The 24438-nt window shown below is 36.5% G+C and overlaps 1 long non-coding RNA gene across 1 annotated transcript in view; it reads left to right on the top strand.

The window, feature by feature from the left end:
- Positions 1-14144, top strand: part of LOC126934721 (uncharacterized) — a 90174-nt gene extending 76030 nt beyond the window's left edge. Inside the window, exon 4 of the long non-coding RNA XR_007719086.1 lies at positions 12679-14144. This is a non-coding gene — a long non-coding RNA (uncharacterized LOC126934721). The remainder of the gene's footprint in view (positions 1-12678) is intronic.
- The last annotated feature ends 10294 nt before the right edge of the window (positions 14145-24438 follow it).

Genomic DNA, 24438 nt, shown 5'->3' on the forward strand with positions numbered 1-24438 from the left:
AAAAATCTAATAATATTGATAAATCTCTGGTAAGACTGAGGTACAAGGGGGAGCTGGTACCATTCCTTCTGAAACTATTCCAATCAATAGAAAAAGAGAGAATCCTCCCTAACTCATTTTATGAGGCCAACATCATCCTGATACTAAAGCCTGGCAGAGACACAACAAAAAAAGGAATTTTAGATCCATATCCCTGATGAACATCGATGCAAAAATCCTCAATAAATTCTGGAAAAATACAGCAGCACATCAAAAAGCTTATCCACCATGATCAAGTGGGCTTCATCCCTGGGATGCAAGGCTGTTTCAACATATGCAAATCAATAAACATAATCCAACATATAAACAGAACCAAAGACAAAAACCACATGATTATCTCAATAGATGCAGAAAAGGCCTTTGATAAAATTCAACAGCCCTTCATGCTAAAAACTCTCAATAAATTCGGTATTGATGGAACGTATCTCAAAATAATAAGAGCTATTTATGACAAATCCACAGCCAATATCATACTGAATGGGCAAAACCTGGAAGCATTCCCTTTCAAAATCAGCACAAGACAGGGATGCCCTCTCTCACCACTCCTATTCAACATAGTGTTGGAAGTTCTGGCTAGGGCAATCAGGCAAGAGAAAGAAATCAAGCATATTCAGTTAGGAAAAGAAGAAGTCAAATTGTCCCTGTTTGCAGATGACATGATTGTATATTTAGCAAACCCCATTGTCTCAGCCCAAAATCTCCTTAAGCTGATAAGCAACTTCAGCAAAGTCTCAGGATACAAAATTAATGTGCAAAAATCACAAGCATTCTTATACACCAGTAACAGACAAACACAGAGCCAAATCATGAATGAACTCCCATTCACAATAGTTTCAAAGATAATAAAATACCTAGGAATCCAACTTACAAGGTATGTAAAGGACTTCTTCAAGGAGAAGTACAAACCACTGCTCAGTGAAATAAAAGAGTACACAAACAAATAGAAGAACATACCATGCTCATGGATAGGAAGAATCAATATTGTGAAAATGGCCATACTGCCCAAGGTAATTTATAGATTCAATGCCATCCCCATCAAGCTACCAATGAGTTTCTTCACAGAATTGGAAAAAATTGCTTTAAAGCTCACATGGGACCAGAAAAGAGCCCGCATTGCCAAAACAATCCTAAGTCAAAAGAACAAAGCTGGAGGCATCACGCTACCTGACTTCAAACTATACTACAAGGCTATAGTAACCAAAACAGCATGGTACTGTTACCAAAACAGAGTTATAGACCAATGGAACAGAACAGAGTCCTCAGAAATAATACCACACATCTACAGCCATCTGATTTTTGACAAACCTGAGAGAAACAAGAAATGGGGAAAGGATTCCCTATTTAATAAATGGTGCTGGGATAATTGGCTGGCCATAAGCAGAAAGCTGAAACTGGATCCTTTCCTTACTCCTTATATGAAAATTAATTTAAGATGGATTAGAGACTTAAATGTTAGACCTAATACTATAAAAACCCTAGAAGAAAACCTAGGTAATACCATTCAGGACATAGGCATGTGCAAGGACTTCATGTCTAAAACATGAAAAGCAACGGCAACAAAAGAGAAAATTCACAAATGGGATCTAATTAAACTAATGAGCTTCTGCACAGCAAAAGAAACTACCATCACAGTGAAAAGACAACCTACAGAATGGGAGAAAATTTTTGCAATCTACTCATCAGACAAAGGACTAATATCCAGAACCTACAAAGAACTCAATCAAATTTACAAGAAAAAAAGAAATAACCCCCCCATCAAAAAGTGGGCAAAGGATATGAACAGAGATTTCTCAAAAGAAGACATTCATACAGCCAACAGACACATGAAAAAATGCTCATCATCACTGGCCGTCAGAGAAATGCAAATCAAAACCACAATGAGATACCATCGTACAAGTTAGAACGGCAATCATTAAAAAGTCAGGAAACAACAGGTGCTGGAGAGGATGTGGAGAAATAGGAACACTTTTACGCTGTTGGTGGGATTGTAAACTAGTTCAGCCATTATGGAAAACAGTATGGTGATTCCTCAAGGATCTAGAACTAGAAGTACCATATGACCCAGCCATCCCATTACTGGGTATATACCCAAAGGATTTTAAATCATGCCGCTATAAAGACACATACATGCACACGTATGTTTATTGTGGCACTATTCACAATAGCAAAGACTTGGAATCAACCCAAATGTCCATCAGTGACAGACTGGATTAAGAAAACGTGGCACATATACACCATGGAATACTATGCAGCCATAAAAAAGGATGAGTTTGTGTCCTTTGTAGGGACATGGATGCAGCTGGAAACCATCATTCTCAGTAAACTATCGCAAGAAGAGAAAACCAAACACCACAGTTCTCACTCATAGGTGGGAATTGAACATTGAGATCACTTGGACATGGGAATGGGAACATCACACACCAGGGCCTATTGTGGGGAGGGGGGAGGGGAGAGGGATGGCATTGTGAGTTTTACCTCACGTAAATGATGAGTTGAAGGGTGCTGACGATTTGATGGGTGCCACACACCATCATGGCACATGTATACATATGTAACAAACCTGCACATTGTGCACATGTACCCTATAAATTAAAGTACAATTAAAAAAAAAAAAAAAGCTAAATCTTAAATATGTAAAGACTCTGAATAAAGCCTGCATCAACATTTTCCTTAACTTGATACACATTCCCTTTGAAGCTGGCATTAAAACAGTGATTGTCTGTCAGTTCTACTGTTCATCAAAGTGCAGAAAGATCTGACAGGAGCATAACTTATAATTGTGCAAGAAAAATAGACAAGATAACCATAATCATTATTTGCAGATGAGATAATTTCCCTACAAAACTCAATAGAACTAATAATAATCTGTAACAACTAATAATAGAGTTTGGAAAGTGTTGAATATAACATCAACCTACCAAAAATTTAGTGAACATTTCTGAAAATCAACATTAATGAAATAAAATAAGAGAAAGGTATCAATTACTAAATGAATAAAAAAATTAAGAATTGCCCCAACTAAAGACACATATGACCTTTAGTACAGAAAATAATTTAAACTCTATTACAGAGCACAAAAGAACATCTGAACAATATATTTATGGATGGGATAATTTTACATGTAAATATGTTAACAATCAACCACTCACCTTTAAATTCAATTTCTATCTTAAAAAGGATATTTGATTAATTCAAATACAACAAAAAAAATAAATATCCTCAAATATATCAGGCAATTTTGAAAATAAGGGGAAAAAGAGAATACATTTTCTAAAAGATTTTAAAACGTAGTATAAAATCATAATTAATAAAGCAAGATCTTAATAAAGAAACAGAGAAAGAATTCAGAGGTCAGAATAGAGAGTCCAGAAATAGATTTATGGAAATATAGGGATATGGTATCTAATAGGAATGACATCATAATTGCTGGGGAATCAATGAATTATGCAATGGTTGGTGTTAGGAACATTTAGTTACCATGTAGAAAATTAACATTTAGTAACTAACATTTAGTTACTATGTAGAAAAAAATAGAGCCCATATACACCACACAGAAAAAATAGAGTCCATATAGACCATATAGGCCTTATAGTCCATATAGAAAAAAATAGCACATAGAGTCTAAATTACTAAAACCCCAAATGTGAAAAGCAAAACTGTAAACCCAATAGAATATTCCTAAACTATTTGTGAAAAATCCAGGAGAATTTTCCTAAACATGTCTACAAAAGCACTAGCTATGAGTAGAAAAAAAAGAATTACTTTAAACTAGTGAATTTATATTCAGGGAAAGACACTGTGATCAAAGTTAATGAATAGGTGACATACCAAATGAAGATATTTGGAAATTTAAGAGACAAATAATTAATAACTAGAATTAACTCCTGTGAGTTAGAAGATCAATACAGAAAACCCAATAGAAAAATGGATACAGAGGACACAAAAGGACAACTCACATAAGGGGATACTAAATGTTTAATATATGCATGCAGGAATGTGCAACTTCATTAAAAATTAGAGGACTGCAAATTAGTGTGAAGCCACTTCATACTGATTAGTTTGAGAAAAAGAAAGATGGTTATGCCAAAGGCTGTAGAGAATGTCAGGGAAGGTAAACCTCATTTCTTGTGAGAAAGTGATCAGGTATGTAGCCATTCTGGAGAGCTTCCAGGAAATTCTTAATGAAATTAGTGTGCATATGCACAGTGACCCAGCAATTACATTTCTGGGTGTATATATCCCAGAGAATTTGTTGATTTCTAAAGTACAAATAGATGAGATTCTTTATCGTTTGTTACAGCAAATAGTTTAATGAGGCTTTGATGTCTAGTACTAAAGGAATAGAAAAAGGTGATAGATTTTGTTACTTTTCATCAATACTTGCTTCCCCACCAAGAGGGAGAATTGTATGTCTCTGTCCCTTTGAAGTCATGCTTGGCCATGTGATCAGCTTTAGCCAATGAAATGCAAGCATAAATTGTGTGTGTCACTTTCTAGCAGAAGCTTAAAGAGTAGGTGTACTAGTTTCCTAAGTCTTTCATAACAAAGTACTATACAGTGAGTGGCTTAAGCTTCATTTATTTCCCACAGTTCTGGAGGCTAAAAGTCCAATATTAAGGTACAGGCATGCTTGGTTTCTCCTGAGGCCTTTCTCCTTGACTTGCAGATGGCCACCTTCTCTCTGTGTCCTCACATCTCTGTGTCCTTTCCTCTGGGTACATGCATCCCTGGTGTCCCTTTGTGTGTCTAAATTTCCTCTTACGAGGACTCCAGTCAGATTGGATTAGTGCAGATTCTAAAAACCTCATTTTAAAGGTATTATTAATCTTTAAAGGCCTTATCTCCAAATACAGTCCAATTCTGAGGTCTTGGGGTTAGGGATTTAATATATACATTTTTGGGGTACACAATTCAGCCCATAGTAGTAGGGTTGCTAGCATTAATAAGTAAAAATAATAGACACCTGGTTAAATTTGAATTTTAGATAAACAATGAATAAGTTTTATAAGTGTACCCCATGTAATACTTGAGATATACTTATGCAGAAAATATATCATTTATCAGAAATTTAAATGTAATTGAATGTTCTGTATTTTATCGAACTGACAACATTGTTAAAGATCCAGTTTGTATTTTATTACATTTATCCTTTCTTTTCTTTGCCATGATGACTTGCAATTTTTATAGAGCTTAACCTTTTATTCTTGGCCCCAGAATGAAGACATCCAGCCTAACCGATAAATAAATTTCTTCTGCTGTAAGCAAATTAGACTTGGAGATCATTAATTACTGCAGCACAACCTAGCAAATCCTGAATAATGCATAAATTGTACCATGAGTATGATTTTTCAATAATAGAAAATCTAAACTATGTGTCAATGGCTTCAAGGTTGGAAAGGGGTAGGGAAAAACTGGTTAGAATCTGGGAAGATGGTGATCCATGTTAATCACGGGCAACAATTTGGTATAACTATTGAATGAAATAATTTGCAAAGTATGTAATGAGATTTTTAGCTTTTGGAAAAGAGATTAATAACAACAAGAAGACTATTGGTACAGTGATTGGTTGGTTAATATTGTTCTGTTTAACCAGTTAATACAATACAATAAATATTTGTAATTGGCAAATAATGGTCAGATTTCATACAGGAGTAAAAGGGAACTCAGCTAGTTTGAATTCTCCCAATAGTTGATCTTGTTATCTAAGGATTAAACTGAAAATAATTTATTTGGGATGAACAGGAAACACAAGTAGGGAGTGGGAGGAATGAAAAAGGAAAGTATTCAAGCCAGCTGCTTCTGTTGGCACTGTATCATAACCCCACTTGAAAGCATTCAAAAATAGTGTAGAAGGCATATTTCAGAGTCATCCACTGCCATACACTTAGGCAAAACATGCTTCTAGAACTTTGGAGAAATGTATCAGGTAAAGAGATGCTGGTGCTATCCATTGAGAGACAGCCAATACTGGTGTGGCAATGCAAAAAATGGTATCCTGTAATGTCTGCTGTAAGAATAAATTCCAGTACTTGAGAAACTCTCAGTTGTGGAAGACAACAGCAGGCTCTCATTCTCAATTGGTAAAAAAAAAAAAAAAAAAAAAAAAAAAAAATTCAAAAATTTGAGTGACTTGAAAGCTTAGAGGTCAAATTCCTATTAAGAATCAAATTGACAGTGTTGTCCTTGTACTTGTTGTTAAAACCACAGAATTGATTACGTTTGTACCCAGTAAATTTTCCTGGTTGGAAAAAATTATTTTAGCAAAACATTCTAGGTTGTGGTTTTTCCAGTGAAGTTTTATAGGCTCAAGGTGGCAGTAACTGAGAAAGGGATATTTTTGAGAGAGTTGTACTAGTAGAAGCACTATAAACCTATATATCAATCACTTGTGATATTTAACAAAACATAGGCCCCAAATCCTCTGGAAAGCAGACTGAGAGAGCTGTTCAGCTCCTTAGGAAGAAATATTCTTAAATGCTTTCTTGAGATGTAGCCAAAGAAGATCATGGAAGAGAAAAATAACTCAAGAGTGGAGCCAAAATTTATTAGTGTAACTGATTGTGGAACTAATCTTATAGAGTAGAATCTCAGCCTAGAAAAGAATATCCCTCACCCTGAGGACAGGGGCTTTTTGAAGTTTCTACCCAGCAAGATTTGGAAATTGCTACAGACAAATGTAGGGTATTCTCCCAGGCCCTTGGAGACATTCTCTCATTCTTCCCATGTCTGAATGAGCTTATCTCTGTCCTGTCATCATGTTTAGGGATGTATAAAGTCCTAAACATTTTATTCATATCAGAATTGTTTTAACTAAGAAGATTCATCTCTGAAGTGATAAAGAGACCCAAAACCAGTCAGGGATTCTGGATTTCTGCTTAGAGCACAGAATGGTTAGGACTTTGGGGCTTGTCTCCCTTGAAGGATTACTGAATGAGTGCTACATATCAAAATGAGAGGAAATAAAATGTTGGGCAGTTGAAAGGGTGGAGGATGTGGAAGATAGAATAACTGTTTACCAAAATTTGCTTACCCTTTCTAGAAAGGATTTTTTTTTTTTTTTTTGAGACAAGATCTCACTCTGTCACCCAGACTAGAGTGTAGTGGCATGATCTCTGCTCACTGCAACCTGTGCCTCTAGAGCTCAAGTAATCCTCCCACCTTAGCCTCTTCAGGAGCTGGGTCTACAGGTGTGCACTACCATGCAAAGCTAATTTTTGTATTTTTACTAGAGACTGGGTTTTGCCATTTTGCCCAGGCTGGTCTCGAACTCCTGGGCTCAAGCAATTTGCCAACCTTGACCACCCAAGTGCTGGGATTACAGGCTTGAGCTACCCTGCCAGACCCCAAGGAAGAATTCTAATTTCTCACTCCAGTAAGGACAGGTTTGTCCACAAGACTTTCTTTAGCCCATGGAATGTGAAAACTGCCATTTCTATCAGCGGCTGCTGGGAAAGATGACTTTCGATGGACATGTAGCATGTTAAAACATAAATCTTTGTGGTTGTAAGCAAATGAGATGGAGACATTTGCTACCACAACATAATCTAACCTACCCTGACTAAGTAAAACATGATATAAGCCTTACATATGACAAAATGATTAATTGAATTCAAACATATAAGTTGAAGGTAAATGAGTAAAACTATGAGTTGAATACAAGTATGAAAAGATATATAGAAATTATAATTTATTTAAATATAAAACTACATACAACGACACTATTTTTTGTGGAAGAAATTCATTAAATACAATAATGTGGCTGTGGAAAAGGTAACTGTGGCCATTTTTCATAAGCAGAAATTGGTGACAAAGCAGAACATGCAAAAATGCAGATATTGAAATAATAAACTCAAAGCAAATTAGACAGTTTCCTCATCTATAAGATGATAAACGGCTTATGCTTTTTGTGGTAATTCAATGAATTAACATATAAAAAGGGTTTCAAAGAGTTTTTGATACCAAGAAAGCTTTTTAAAAGTATTTGCTCTTTATTATTATTTGAAGAGAGACTTACTGAACTTGAAGGCAGAACAGAAAAAGTTGGCTATCTTGTAGCAGGAAAAAGTAAACAATATGTGAGTAAGATTAAGGGACATGAAGGATGGCATAAAAAAGTCAACATATACCTACAAGAATTCCAGAAACAGAGAATGTAGAAGAGGCAATATTTGAAGAGATAATAGCCAAGAGATTAAAAATAGATAAATATCCATAATTTGAAAATTATACAAAATTTTAGGAGGATGAAAAGAAATACAACTTAGGCACATCATAGTGAGATTTCAGAAACCAAAAGTAATGAGAATATAATATCTTTAAAAATTGAGAAAGGCTGATTACTAAGGAACAAAATTTTATTTTCTTCAGTAAAACTGATGCCAGAAGATAATGAAACAGTATCTTTATGTATTAATGCAAACGTACCCAACTAGAATGTAATGCCCAGCTAAACTTCCTATTTAAGAGTAATGATGAACTATATAGATATATTTAGATAAATACTTAGATCATATATACATATATATATATTTTTTTGAGATGGAGTCTCGCTCTGTCGCCCATGCTGGAGTGCAGTGGCGTCATCTCGGCTCACTGCGAGCTCCCGGGTTCACTGCCATCCGGGTTCAGGCCATTCTCCCGCCTCAGCCTCCAGAGTAGCTGGGACTACAGGCCCCCGCCACCATGCCCAGCTTTTTTTTTTTTTTTTTTTTTTTGTATTTTTAGTAGAGATGGGGTTTCACCATGTTAGCCAGGATGGTCTCGATTTCCTGACCTCGTGATTCATCCGCCTCCGCCTTCCAAAGTGCTGGGATTAAAGGCGTGAGCCACCGCGCCCGGCCTTAAATCATTTTTCCATCCTCAGACCATAGCTGATAAAGACCAAGAATTCTTAGGTCTCTCTTACTAGGTTTTGCACTGAAAGTACTGAAATATTTGTTTTAATTATGCTTGTTTTTCTCAAAATTCCCTACAGGATAGTTTATTACTATATTAGTTTATTACCATATTAGTTTATCATTTAGATCTGGAGTCGCCAACTCCCCGGCCGTGAGTCCAGTACCAGTCCCTGGCCTGTTAGGAACCCGCGGCACAGCAGGAAGTGAGCGACAGGCGAGCCTTATGGCCTGAACTCCGCCTCCTGTCACATCAGCCAGGCATTAGATTCTCATAGGAGCGGGAACCCTATTGTGAACTGCACATGAGAGAGGTCTAGGTTGCACTCTCCTTACAAGACTCTAGCTCATGCCTGATTATCCGAGGTGGCACAGTTTCATCCTGAAACCATCCCTTCAATACCTGTCCGTGGAAAAATTGTGTTCCATTAAACGGGTCTCTGGTGCCAAAAATGTTGGGGACCGCTTATCTACATTAAAACAACAACGACAAAAACCCAGGAAGATGATTTTGTCAGTTATCTTTTTAGAACAATAAAAAAGGGAAAGGGAAACTTATATATGGACTTGGTAAACATGAACATATGTTCTCTTCCTCACCATTTCTCATTTAATTACTTGACCAAATTACTTGCCTACATTTCCATGTTCAATTACATGGCCTTCTAGCGTTCCTTGAACTTACCAAACTTGAATCCATCTTAGATCCTTTCTGTGTTCCTGAAATGCTCTTCCTACTGTCTTGCAAGATCTCTTATTTCAGATCTCCTTGCCATTCCTGGAAATTGAGTATGTTACCCTTCAGCTTTCCTCCTCAGAGAAGCAGTCCTTGTTCACCCTAACTGAAGTAGCTGCCCAGTGTTCTTTCAGTTACATGACCTATCTTTCCATTAAATCTCTACAACAGTCAGTACCTTGTCTATTTGTTCACCACCATGTCTGTAAAATGTACAATAGCATTGGACACATAGTAAGTATTCAACATTTACTTAGTGAGTATATGAATTAATGAATAAGTTAGCAAATTACAGTACAAATCTGGGACTAATATAACCTGATTTCTAAAATGCAAATAACTTCACCTTCATTACCTTACACTTTATGACAGATCTTAGGAAAAGGGACAAAGAAGATAAAGGAAGGCCACCTTAATCAGCAGAGTGATTAATTATCACCATTTTGCTGAAGAGGAAGCTAAGAGTTAAAGTGCTTAATGATTAACTAAGGTCATAAACTGATATGAATGAATCTGGTAGTAGGCAAAATAATGCCCTCTGCCAAACATGTTCATGTCTAATTCCTAGAACCTGTGAATATGTTACCACCAAACATGGAAAAAGGGACTTTGCAGGTTGTGATTAAAGTTAACAACCTTGAGAGGCAGAGGTAATCCTGGATGATCTATGTGGGCACTATCTAATTACATGAGTCCTTAAAAGTACCTTTCACAGCTGAGGGAAGAGCCAGAAAGTGTATGACTGAGAAAGAATGGTCAAAGAGATATAAAATTGTTGACTTTGAGGATGGAAGAATGGGGCCCACAAGACCAGGACGGGGTTAGACTCTGTGAGACCTGTGTCATATCTATAATCTATAGAATTGTAGTATTAAAAAATTGTATTGTTTTAAGCCCTTAAATTTGTGTTAATTTGTTACAGCAGCAGTAGGAAACTAATACAGGGCTGAAACTAGAACCTACATCAGCTGACTCTTTCGTCTGTTATACTACTCATCATCTTTAGTAATTCCAAATTACCCTAAACTCAATGGCAAACAGATTAAGTACTCACGGAACAGTGCTGTGACAGGAAAATGTCTCCTAAATTAAAGAGATTGTAGTATACAAGTGTTGTGACAGATTTCTTAAACTGTCAGCTAATTTTTTTTTAATTTCACAAAGAGATAATGACATCATGAAACAAGGCTATATACAGCATCTAAGGAGGAGATAGAAAGCTTAGAAGTGTGTTTTGAATAGGTTTTATTTGAACTCATTTATCATTCTCATTATATTCATCTTAATGAGAGAATAGCTCTACTCTGGTTATAATCTGTGTCATTGTAATATAATATACAACATTGTTCTGAAGAGCAATTCAGTGCAGCCAAATGGCACTTTTTCTTTCTTTATATCTCTTCGTTAGTTTGTTTCCGACTTTTGCTTGCATTTTCATGCAGCCTCTAGAAGATGGGCTAGACCAATAAGGAAAAGGAACAAGGAGAGTAAAATGAATAAAGGAAGAGCCAAAGGGGTCAAGGAAATGCTTGAACCAAAAGTATGTACTAATATGGAATAACACATAGGTGTTTTAGCTAAGATTGGATGGGCTGAACCCTGCTTGTTGGTTACCATCTTTCCGAGACAAAGCAATTAAGCAATTCATCTTGTTTGACAGGTTAGTTTTACAAGTGAATATATTAATGTAAAAAACTAAAAAAAAAAACCACAAATTACATCATATTCAGTTATAAATATTGTTTCATTGAACATTTAGTAAATCTATGGCTATTAGTCAATAAAATATTTAAATTCTTCAAATCAGGTCTATTAAAAAATTGTGAGATGTATAATCACATTAAAATTATCGCTAACTTTTGTGTACTGAAAGCAAGAACACAAGTTTCTTTGGTATAACTTGCATATTTGAATATACACGCATACCATCTCTGTACCCATTATCATAATGTTTGTGTTGAAAATTATTTTTTAAGTTAAGATTTTAAAATACTTCAGGTTAAGCAATGCAGTTTGTGTCTATATAAGTAAATTCTAACCTGCAACTTAGTGGTTCTTAGTTAAGATTTGAAAAACCCACTGAAGATGTAGTACCTCTAGGGATATTGTTGTAATCCACACACAAGTATGATCGCTTTACTCCACAACAATAGCATTATCAAGATCTAAACGAGAAGCTTTATTAATAGTATAATGAGAGTTAGAACTATCTTTTCATTGGGGAGATAAATGATGATGAAAATGAACAATTATAGAATGGAGGTGTGGGCAAGCTAAATGAATTTGTATAATAATTCTAACACCAGATTTAAGTATTTCCAACTTTTGATAAAGCCAAAGATACACTGTATTTCATTTATTTACTCAACAAATGACTGTATTGTTTTACAAATTACTTACTCTGAGTTGGGCACTATGTTGGGCTCTAAGATTACAGAGATGAGCAAACCATAATAATTTTACTCATGGAACTCATTGTCCAATAAAAGAAACATTTGGGGGAAAATAACACAGAACATCTTGTCTTAATTTGACCAGTGGGTTTCCTCCAAAATCAAATCTTATAAAAATATGGGCAAATTATTGCAAGATTACTGAAGGCTAGACTGCATAGCTAGCCTTCTTTATATTCCAGGATTCCACCTATAGTTTTCCATCAATGTTGCAATTTGATGCTTTCGTATTTTTTTATACAGTTTATTTCTTTTTCTTTTTTTATTGTACTTTTAAGTTCTGGGGTACATGTGCAGAACGTGCAGTTTTGTTACGTAGGTATACATGTGTCATGGTGGTTTGCTGCACCCATCAACCCGTCACCTACATTAGGTAATTCTCCTAATGTTATCCCTCCCCTAGTCCCTCACCCCCCTGACAGGCCCCGGTGTGTAATGTTCCCCTCCCTGTATCCATGTATTCTCATTGTTCAACTCCCACTTATGAGTGAGAAGTTGCCGTGTGTGGTTTTTTGTTCTTGAGTTAGTTTTCTGAGAATGATGGTTTTCTTTACAGACAAGCAAATGCTGAGGGATTTTGTCACCACCAGGCCTGTCTTACAAGAGCCCCTGAAGGAAGCACTAAACATGGAAAGGAAAAACCAGTACCAGCCACTGCAAAAACATAGCAAATTGTAAAGACCATTGACATTATGAAGAAACTGCATCAACCAATGGATAAAATAACCGGCTAGCATCATAATGACACGATCAAATTCAAACATAACAATATTAAAGTTAAATGTAAATGGGCTAAATACCCCAATTAAAAGACACAGACTGGCAAATTGGATAGAGTCAAGACCCATCAGTGTGCTGTATTCAGGAAACCGATCTCATGTGCAAAGACACACATAGGCTCAAAATAAAGGGATGGAGCAATATTTACCAAGCAAATGGAAAAAAAAGCAGGGGTTTCAATCCTAGCCTCTGATGAACAGACTTTAAACGAACAATGATCAAAACAAAGAAGGGCATTACATAATGGTAAAGGGATCAATGCAACAAGAAGAGCTAACTATCCTCAATATATATGCACCCAATACAGGAGCACCCAGATTTATAAAGCAATTACTTAGAGACCGTACTACAAAGAGCAATTTGTTGCTTTCTATTGATGCTTATCTGTTCTAGCTTGAATAAGGGTGGAGACAGTAATGGTATTTTGGTTTTTCTGGAGACAGTTAGTGATTCAGGAAGCTCTCTGTTACGTTGAGTGAGGAACCCATCTATTCACAAATTAGAGGTGGTTCAAATCAAGGAGCACAAGAGATGCCTTGTCTACCCCTTGCAATGCATCCCATAATGGGATTGCCTACAGCATCTCTCCCCCAAATCCTGCCCTTTCTCCCAGGCCAAGATGAAACTTTAGCTTGCCTCCTGCTCCACTATAAAAATGAGGAGCAAGTGAAGGAGCTAATTACCAACCAAGCAATATCCAGTTTCTTGTTACTGTGGGGTTTCACTGTAATTCAATGTAGCATGAGTACTGCAATAGGAATAAATACACAGTTACATGAGAGCACAATTCCATAGAGGAATGACTCTTTAACTCTGTCTGAAGGAGTGGAAATTTATAGAAAGGGGGCTGTGTTTGAGCTTTGATTTGATACATGAGTAGATGTACAATTAGCAGAAGGTGGGAAATGCAGAAAGAAGAGCTTGTTCCAACCTAAGGAACATTATACAAAAGCTAAGATGTGGCTGGAGCACAGATTTCCAAGGAAAGAAATACGTTTATTTGTGTGTTTTGAAAGAGAAAGAATAGTTAAAGCAGTAGAAGCAGGTTGAAGCTAAATTGTTTTGAAGGATGCTATATATTGACATTATCATCCATGGAGAGCAAAATAACATTCTTTGCAGTTTGGAGTGGGAACTTCCAATTATGGGGATAAGGTTGAGAACATGGATTTCAGGGCAAAGACAGTAAGCACATGGATTATCTGAATGTACTGCATATTAAGTAGGGTTGTCAGATACAGACAAATCAAACAGCAAAAACAAAACAGAATGCTTGGTTAAATCTGAACTTCAGGTAAACAATCAGAATGTTTTTAGTATAGCTATGTTCCATGCAACATTAGGGAAAAACTTACACAAAAATTTGTTTTTTACCTGATATTCAATTTTATTAGGGTATCTTGTATTATATCTAGTAAGCCTAATATTGAGGGAAAGAAGAAAAGAGTTTATAAAATTGGTATTTGGTCTAACTTTATTTCTAAATGTAAATCCTTTCTTAAACTCCAGAAATGTATGCGGTTCAAATTAAATTGCATCAAAACATTCTGTGCTATTCGAATGTAGTTAATTCTGATATTGCTTAAGCTATGTTCCTTCCTTTGAAAACTTTGGAGGCTTTTTAATTTATTGAAATGCATTCTTCCCATTCTTTCTTAAAGTTTTCTCTCTTTCCATCTTTGTTTAATTGCAGACATAACAGAATTTACAAAGTCCTTAAGGCCATGAAAGTACAGTGTGTCTGTGGGCTGAATTTATTTTCACTTTGAGTATTTTTTTTTGCAGTGTATGTGCTCACAGTGACATGACTACTTCAGAACTCAGAATTTTTTTTATTTGTTTAAGTTTGTAGTCATATGCTGCTTAATGACCTCATCTTCATAGAATTGTCATTATTTAATTTGTCTTGCAGCTCCCTGGAAAAGCTCAATTCACAATGCTTATCTTCATTTGATCTAACTCAAGGCTCACTCAGTGATAAAAGCCGTATCTCTAGTATTTTTATTGCCAACGATCATTTTCTTTTTTTTTTATTATTATTATATTTTATATTCTAGGGTACATGTGCACAACACGCATGTTTGTTACATATGTATACATGTGCCATGTTGGTGTGCTGCACCCATTAACTCGTCATTTACATTAGGTATATCTCCTAATGCTATCCCTCCCCACCACTCTACCCCTCAACAGGCCCCAGTGTATGATATTCCCCTTCCTGTGTCCAAGTGATCTCATTGTTCAGTTCCCACCTATGAGTGAGAATATGCAGTGTTTGGTTTTCTGTTCTTGCGATAGTATGCGGAGAATGATGGTTTCCAACTGCATCCATGTCCCTACAAAGAACACGAATGCATCGTTTTTTACGGCTGCATGGTATTCCATGGTGTATATGTGCCACGTTTTCTTAATCCAGTCTGTCATTGATAGACATTTGGGTTGGTTCCAAGTGTTTGCTATTGTGAATAGTGCTGCAATAAAACTAGTTCAACCGGAAGACAGTGTGGCAATTCCTCAAGGATCTAGAACTAGAAATACCATTTGACCCAGCCATCACATTACTGGGTATATACCCAAAGGATTATAAATTATGCTGCTATAAAGACACATGCACACGTATGTTTATTGCGGCACTAGCCAACAATCATTTTCTGTTGTTTAATATTATAGCTGCTTAAGGTAGCAATACAAATTCAAGGAAACAAGAGGTTGATCAAACAATTTAAAAAGAAAATTTTGGAAATAAGATTTCCATGGGTATTTGAAAAGTTCAGAAATATATTTAAGGACTTGGAAGGGAACATGCACATGCAGTATTGGGGGTATTCCCAGCGAAGACCTGATAAGGTCTTGGTCTTTAACCTCTGGCTCACATTAAGCCTTTGTGTAAGCAGAATATGAAGGTTAAAATAGAGTCATAGGCTGGGCGCAGTTACTCAAACCTGTAATCCCATAACTTTGGCAGGCTAAGGCAGGCGGATCGCCTGAGGCCAGGAGTTCGAGACAAGCCTGGCCAACATAGTAAAACCCTGTCTGTACTAAAAATACAAAAATTAGCCAGGCATGGTGGCGCATGCCTGTAATCCCAGCTACTTGGGAGACTGAGGCAGGAGAACTGCTTGAACCCTGGAGGTGGAGGTTGCAGTGAGCTGAGATTGCAATACTACATTCCAGCCTGGGTGATAGAGCAAGACCCTTTCTAAAATAAATAAATAAATAAATACAAAGAGAAGAAAAAAGAAAGAAAAGAAGAAAAACAGTCATAAACTGCTGGAAAATGGAAGGCATGCTCCAACACACACAAAGAGAGCCTTTACAAAGAGGAGGAGATTAACTAGTTCAAGGTGTTTAAGCAGACCTCTGCCTAATTTTTTGCTGACTTCTACATTAAATGAGCAGAGACGTCAGTGGCCCCAAGCAACAAATAGTACAGAAAAAATTATTTTTTAAAATTTATTTTATTATACTTTAACTTCTGGGTTACATGTGCAGAACCTGCAATTTGTTACATAGGTATAAACGTGCCATGGTGGATTGCTGCACCCATCAACCCATCACCTACATTAGGTATTTCTCCTAATGTTATCCCTCCCTTAGCCCCCCCACCCCCTGCAGGCCCCGGTGTGTGATGTTCCCCTCCCTGTGTCCATGTGTTCTCATTGTTCAGCTCCCACTTATGAGTGAGAACATGTGGTGTTTGATTTTCTGATCTTGTGATAGTTTGCTGAGAATGATGGTTTCCAGCTTCATCTATTCCCTGTAAATGACATGAATTCTTCTTTTTATGGCTGCATAGTATTCCATGGTGTATATGTGCCCTATTTTCTTAAGCCAGTCTATCATTGATGGATATTTGGGTGGTTGCAATTCTTTGCTATTGTGAATAGTGCCACAATAACATACATGTGCATGTGCCTTTATCATAAAATGATTTATATTCCTTTGGGTATATGCCCAGTAGTTGGATTGCTGGGTCAAATGGTATTTCTAGTTCTAGATCCTTGAGGAATTACCACACTGTCTTCCACAATGGTTGCACTAATTTACACTCGCTCCAACAGTGTAAAAGCGTTCCTATTTTTCTACAACCTCTCCAGCATCTGTTGTTTCTTGACTTTTTAATGATCACCATTCTAACTGGTGTGAGATGGTATCTCCTTGTGGTTTTGATTTGCCTTTCTCTGATAACCAGCGATAATGAGCATTTTTTCATATGTCTGATGGCTGCATAAATGTTTTCCTTTGGAAAGTGTCTGTTCATATCCTTTGCCCATTTTTTGATGGAGTGGTTTGATTTTTCTTACAAATTTGTTTAAGTTCTTTGTAGATTCTGGATATTAACCCTTTGTTAGATGGATAGATTGCAAAAATTTTCTCCCATTCTCTAGTTTGCCTGTTCACTCTCGTGATAGTTTCTTTTGCTATGCAGAAACTCTTTAGTTTAATTAGATCCTATTAGTCAATTTTGGCTTTTGTTGCCATTACTTTTGGTGTTTTAGACATGAAATCTTTCCTCATGCCTATGTCCTGAATGGTATTGCCCAGGTTTTCTTCTAGGATTTTTATGATCCTAGGTCTTACATTTAAGTCTTTGATCCAACTTGAGTTGACTTTTGTGTAAGGTGTAAGGAGGGGGTCCAGTTTCATTTTTCTGCATATGGCTAGCCAGTTTTCCCAACACCATTTATTAAATAGGGAATCTTTTCCCCATTGCTAATATGTGTCAGTTTTGTCAAAGATCAGATGGTGGCAGGTGTGTGATGTTACTTCTGAGGCTTCCATTCTGTTCCATTGGTCTATATATCTGTTTTGGTACCAGTACCATGTTGTTTTGATTACTGTAGCATTATAGTATAGTTTGAAGTCAGGTAGAATGATGCCTCCAGCTTTGTTCTTCTTTGGTCTATATATCTGTTTTGGTACCAGTACCATGTTGTTTTGATTACTGTAGCATTATAGTATAGTTTGAAGTCAGGTAGAATGATGCCTCCAGCTTTGTTCTTCTTGCCCAGGATTGTCATGGCTATGTGGTCTCTGTTTTTGTTCCACGTGAAGTTTAAAGTAGATTTTTCCAATTCTGTGAAGAAAGGCAGTCATAGCATGATGAGATCGCATTGAATCTGTAAATTACTTTGGGCAGTAAGGCCATTTTCATGATATTGATTCTTCCTATCCATGAGCATGGAATGTTTTTCCATTTGTTGGTGTCCTCTCTTATTTCCTCGAGCAATGGTTTGTAGTTTTCCTTGAAGAGGTCCTTCACATCCCTTGTAAGTTGTATTCCTAGGTATTTTATTTCCTTTGTAGCAGTTGTGAATGGGAGTTCACTCATGATATGGCTCTCTGTTTGTCTGTTATTGTTGTATAGGAATGCTTGCAATTTTTGCACATCGATTTTATATCCTGAGACTACGCTGAAGTTGCTTATCAGATTAAGGAGATTTGGGGCTGAGACAATGAGGTTTTCTAAATATACAATCATGACTTCTGCAAACAGAGACAATTTGTCTTCCTCTCTTCCTATTTGAATACCTTGTATTGCTCTCTCTTGCCTGATTGCCCTGGCCAGAACTTCCAATGTGATGTTGAATAGGAGTGGTGAGAGAGGGCATCCTTGTCTTGTGCTGATTTTCAAAGGGAATGATTCCAGTTTTTGCCCATTCAGTATGATATTGGCTGTGGGTTTGTCATAAATAGCTCTTATTATTTTGAGATACGTTCCATCAATTTCTAGTTTAGTGAGAATTTTTAGCATGAAGGGCTGTTGAATTTTGTCAAAGGCCTTTTCTGCATCTATTGAGATAATCATGTGGTTTTTATCATTGGTTCTGTTTATGTGATGGATTATGTTTATTGATTTGTATATGTTGAACCAGCCTTGCATCCCAGGGATGAAGCTGACTTGATTGTGGTAGATAAGCTTTTTCATGTGCTGCCGGATTTGGTTTGCTAGTTATTTTATTGAGGATTTGTACATCAATGTTCATCAGGGATATTAGCCTAAAGTTCTCTTTTTTTGTTGTTGTGTTTGTGCCAGGCTTTGGTATCAGGATAATGCTGGCCCCGTAAAATAAGTTAGGGAGGATTCCCTCTTTTTCTATTAATTGGAATAGTTTCAGACGGAATGGTATCAGTTCCTCTTTGTATCTTTGTTAGAATTTGGCCGTGAATCTGTATGGTTGTGGACTTTTTTTGGTTGGTAGGCTATTAATTATTGCCTCTATTTCAGAGCCTGTTATTGGTCTATTCAGAGATTCACCTTATTCCAGGTTTCGTCTTGGGAGGGTGTATGTGTCCAAGAATTTATCCATTTCTTCTAGATTTTCTAGTTTATTTGCACAGAGGTGTTTATAGTATTCTCCAATGGTAGTTTGTATTTCTGTGGGATCAGTGATAATATCGCTTTTGCCATTTTTTATTGCATCTATTGATTCTTCTCTCTTTTCTTCTTTATTAGTCTTGCTAGCGGTCTATTTTGTTGATCTTTTCAAAAAACCAGCTCCTGGATTCATTGATTTTTGAAGGTGTTTTTGTACCTCTATCTTCTTCAATTCTGCCCTTAGTTATTTCTTGCCTTCTAGATTTTGAATTTGTTTGCTCTTGCTTCTCTAGTTCTTTTAATTGTGATGTTAGGGTGTCGATTTTAGATCTTTCCTGCTTTCTCCTCTGGGCACTTAGTGCTATAAATTTCCCTCTACACACTGCTTTAAATTTGTTCCAGAGATTCTGGTACATTGTGTCTTTGTTTTCACTGGTTTCAAAGAACATCTCTACTTCTGCCTTCATTTCATTATTTACCCAGTAGCCATTCAGGAGCAAGTTGTTCAGTTTCCATGTAGTTGTGCAGTTTTGAGTGAGTTTCTTAATCCTGAGTTCTACTTTGATTGCACTGTGGTCTGAGAGACAGTTTTTTATGAGTTCTCTTCTTTTACATTTTCTGAGGAGTATTTTACTTCCAATTATGTGGTCAATTTTAGAATAAGTGCAATGTGGTGCTGAAAAGAATGTATATTCTATTGATTTGGGGTGGAGAGTTCTGTAGATGTCTCTTACATACACTTGGTCCATAGCTGAGTTCAAGTCCTGGATATTCTTGTTAATTTTCTGTCTCATTGATCTGTCTAATATTGACAGTGGGGTGTTAAATTATCCCATTATTATTGTGAGGGAATCGAAGTCTCTTTGTAGGTCTCTAAAACCTTGCTTTTTGAATCTGGGTGCTCCTGTATTAGGTGCATATATATTTCGCATAATTAGCTCCTCTTGTTGAATTGATCCCTTTATCATTATGTAATGGCCGTGTCTCTTTTGATCTTTGTTGGTTTAAAGTCTGTTTTATCAGAGACTAGGATTGCAACTCCTCCTTTTTTTTTGATTTCCAATTGCTTGGTAGATCTGCCTCCATCCCTTTATTTTGAGCCTGTGTGTGTCTTTGCACGTGAGATGGGTCTCCTGAATACAGCACATCAATGAGTTTTGACTCTTTATCCAATTTGCTATTTTGTGTGTTTTAGTTGGGTCATTTAGCCTATTTAGATTTAAGGATAATATTGTTATGTGTGAATTTGATCCTGTTAATGGGATGCTAGCTGGTTATTTCACCTGTTAATTGATGCAGTTTCTTCATAGTGTCAATGGTCTTTACAATTTGTTATGTTTTTGCAGTGACTGGTACTGGTTGTCCCTGTCCATGTTTAGTGCTTCCTTTAGGAGCTCTTGTAAGACAGTCCTGGTGGTGACAAAATCTCTCAGCATTTGCTTGTCTGTAAAGGATTTTATTTCTCCTTCACTTGTGGAACTTAATTTGGCTGGATATGAAATTCTGGGTTGAAAATTCATTTCTTTAAGAATGTCGAATATTGACCCCCACTTTCTTGCTGGGTTCCTGCAGAGAAATCTGCTGTTAGTCTGATGGTCTTCCCTTTGTGGGTAACCCGGCCTTCCTCTCTGGCTGCCCTTTTTTTCCCTTCATTTCAACCTTGGTGAATCTGACAATTATGTGTCTTGGGTTGCTCTTGTTGGGGAGTATCTTTGTGGTGTTCTTTGTATTTCCTTAATTTGAATGTTGGCCTGCCTTGCTAGGTTGGGGGAGTTCTCCTAAATGATATCCTGAGGAGTGTTTTCTAATTTGTTTCCCTTCTCCCCATCACTGTCAGGTACACCAATCAAACGTAGATTTGGTCCTTTCACATAGTCCCATATTACTTGGAGGCTTTGTACTTTCTTTTCACTCTTTCTTCTCTAATCTTGTATTCTTGCTTTATTTCCTTAATTTGATCTTCAATCACTGATATCCTTTCTTCTGCTTGACCGAATTGGCTATTGAAGCTTGTGTATGCTTCATTCAGTTCTCATACTGTGGTTTTCAGCTTCATCAAGTAATTTAAGCTTTTCTCTACACTGGTTATTCTAGTTAGCCATTCTTTTAACCATTTTTCAAGGTTTTGAGCTTCTTTGCAATGGGTTAGAACATGCCCCTTTAGCTTGGAGAAGTTTGTTATTATCAGCCTTGTGAAACTCACTTCTGTCAACTCATCAAACTCATTCTCCATTCAGTTTTGTTCCCTTGGTGGCAAGGAGTTGTGTTCCTTTAGTGAAGAGTCATTCTGTTTTTTGAATTTTCAGTCTTTCTGCTCTGGTTTCTCCCCATCTTTGTGGTTTTATGTACCTTTGGTCTTTGATGTTGGTGACCTATGGATGGGGTTTTGGTGTGGATGTCCTTTTTGTTGATGTTGATGCTACTCCTTTCTGATTGTTAGTTTTCCTTCTAACAGACAGGACCCTCAGCTGCAGGTTTGTTGGAGTTTGCTAGAGGACCACTCCAGACCCTGTTTGCCTGGGTATCACCAGTGGAGGCTGCAGAACAGCAAATATTGCTACCTGATTCTTCTTCTGGAAGCATCATCCCTGAGGGGCACCCATTTGTATTAGGTGTCTGTCAGCCCCTACTGTGAGGTGTCTCCCAGTCAGGCAACACAGGTGTCAGGGACCCACTTGAAGAGGCAGTCTGTCTGTTATCAGAGTTTTAACGCCATGTAGGAGAACCACTGCTCTCTTCAGAGCTGTCAGGCAGGGACGTTTCTGTCTGGAGAAGCTGTCTGTTGTCTTTTGTTCAGATATGCCTTGCCCCCAGAGGTAGAATCTAGAGAGGCAGTAGTCCTTGCTGAGCTGAGGTGGGCTCTGCCCAGGTCGAGATTCCTTGCCACATTGTTTACACTGTGATTATAGAACCACCTACTCAATCCTCAGCAATGGCAGACACTCTTACCCCAGCCAGTCTCCAGTGAGCAAGTCTCTGTGTGCATGGAACCCACCGAACCAGGCAAGGGAGGAAGTCTCCTGCTTCACTGGTTGCAAAGACAAATGGAAAAGCTCAGTATTTGAACAGAAGTGTACTGCTCCTCCAGGTACAGTCACTCACCACTTCCCTTGGCTAGGAAAGGAAAATTTCACTACCCCTTGTGCTTCCTGGGTGAGGCGATGCCCCACCCTGCTTAGGCTTGCCCTCCATGGGCTGCACCCACTGTCCAACCAGTCCCAGTGAAATGAATCAGGTACCTCAGTTGGAAATGCAGAAATCACCTGTCTTCTGTGTTGGTCTCACTGGGAGCTGTAGACCAGAGCTGTTCCTATTTGGCCATCTTGGAAGCGACCAGAAAAATTATTAAATAAATTAACAGCAACAAGAACAGACAACCACAACAATAAAATCCAGAGGGGGAAAGATGTCTTATTTCCAGCATTTATATATCCATATTATTTAAAATATTAATAGAAATACTCTTTAAGGTAGCATCAATCCTGGACTTTCTAGACAAGGGCTTTAAATCAACTATTACAAGTATGTTCAAAGAAATAAAGGAAACAGTTTTCCAAGAACTAAAGGAAAGTCTTCAAATAATGTTTTTCCAAATGGAGAATAAAAGTAAAGGGATAAAAATTATAGAAAAGAACCAAATAGAAATTCTGGAGTTAAAAATTATGATAACTAAAATAAAAAATTCACTAGAGGGGCTCAACAAAAGATTTGACTTCTCAGAATTATCAATAAACTTGAAGATAGGTAAGTTGAGATTATCCATTTTCAATGGCAGAAGGAACAAAACAAACAAAAATAAACACAGTCTCTGAGCTTTGTCATAAACCATAACCATACCAATATATGCCTAATGGGATTTACAGGAGGAGAGGACAAAAGAAAGAAAAAATATTTGAAGAATTAATGGCTGAAAATTTCCAAATTTTGATTAAATATCTTAGTCTAAACAATCATGTAACAAATCTGCACATGTACCACTGAACTTAAAGATTAAAAGAATCAAGAAGTTTCACATTTAAACAGGGTAAATTCAGAGGAATCCCACCTAGAATCATCATTCAAATTATTGAAAGACAAAGACAAGAGGAATCTTGAAAACAATAAGAGAAAAATAACTAATCAAATATAAGGAATCATCAATAAGATTAACTGTTGACTTTTCATAAAAAAATGGAGACTAGGAAGCAGTGGTATGATATACACAAAATGCTGAAAGAAAAGACTATAAACCAATAATTTTTTATCTGATAAAACCATATTTCAAAAATGAAAGATAAATTAAGACATTCCCATATAAACAAAACTTGAGAGAATGTACTGCTAACAGACATGCCCTATAAGAAATAGTAAAGGAATCCTTCATAGTGAAATAAGAGAATACTATACAAAAACTTAAGACCAAATGAAGAAATAAAGAGCACTGGTAAAGAAAATGTGAATAAGGAAACTAGTTCCAGATGGTTTGAAATGACAGGGCTTTCATTATACTGATTTGTCAAAAATTAGACTGTATTTCAAAAACTCCTGAACAAGAAAAAATACACCAGAAAATATGCCCTTTTAGATATGGTCCTGAGAAAGAAGAGGAAAAAAATATTGTTATTGTATTTTATTGCTTCTATTTGACTATAGACAAGCAACAATTTAATTTTTTCAGTAATTTTTTATTTCTCTATAACAACTAGCCATAATGTATATTATTAAGAAAAATGCCTTTTTCTAATAAGAATATATCTTCTAAAAATTACAGCAAAGCAATATTGGCTTTCTAAGAAACAAAATGCCTTTATCAAGGGTCATCTTTTGTTCATATTTTATCAACACAAACATTTCTCTTTTGGATGAAATAGTTGATTGTTCAGTTGAAGAATCTGAGCTTTCAAATAAGAAGGTTTCCTAGGCATTTGATAAACCAATACTTTTCAATTTAGACATAACTCCAAATATATTAAAATCTTGACTATGTTGTTTATGAGAGTAGACTAAGATACTGAGACCTTAGTATAGTTTTAAAATTTACCCCTATTGGGTCTATTTCTCCAATGAATAGCAGTTTCTTTGATAAGAAGTAGAAGAAACCAAATGGATTTTAATTATCTTGAATTTAAATATCATTGAAGACTGACTTTATCATGCTTTTAATAATTTATAATCAGGTTATTGAGTCCTAAGAAGGATTTATTACTTATCATTATTGTTTTATATAAAATGAATTAT

The sequence above is a fragment of the Macaca thibetana genome, chromosome 14 (assembly GCF_024542745.1).
Source record: "Macaca thibetana thibetana isolate TM-01 chromosome 14, ASM2454274v1, whole genome shotgun sequence".
In the NCBI taxonomy this organism is placed as follows: Eukaryota; Metazoa; Chordata; class Mammalia; order Primates; family Cercopithecidae; genus Macaca; species Macaca thibetana.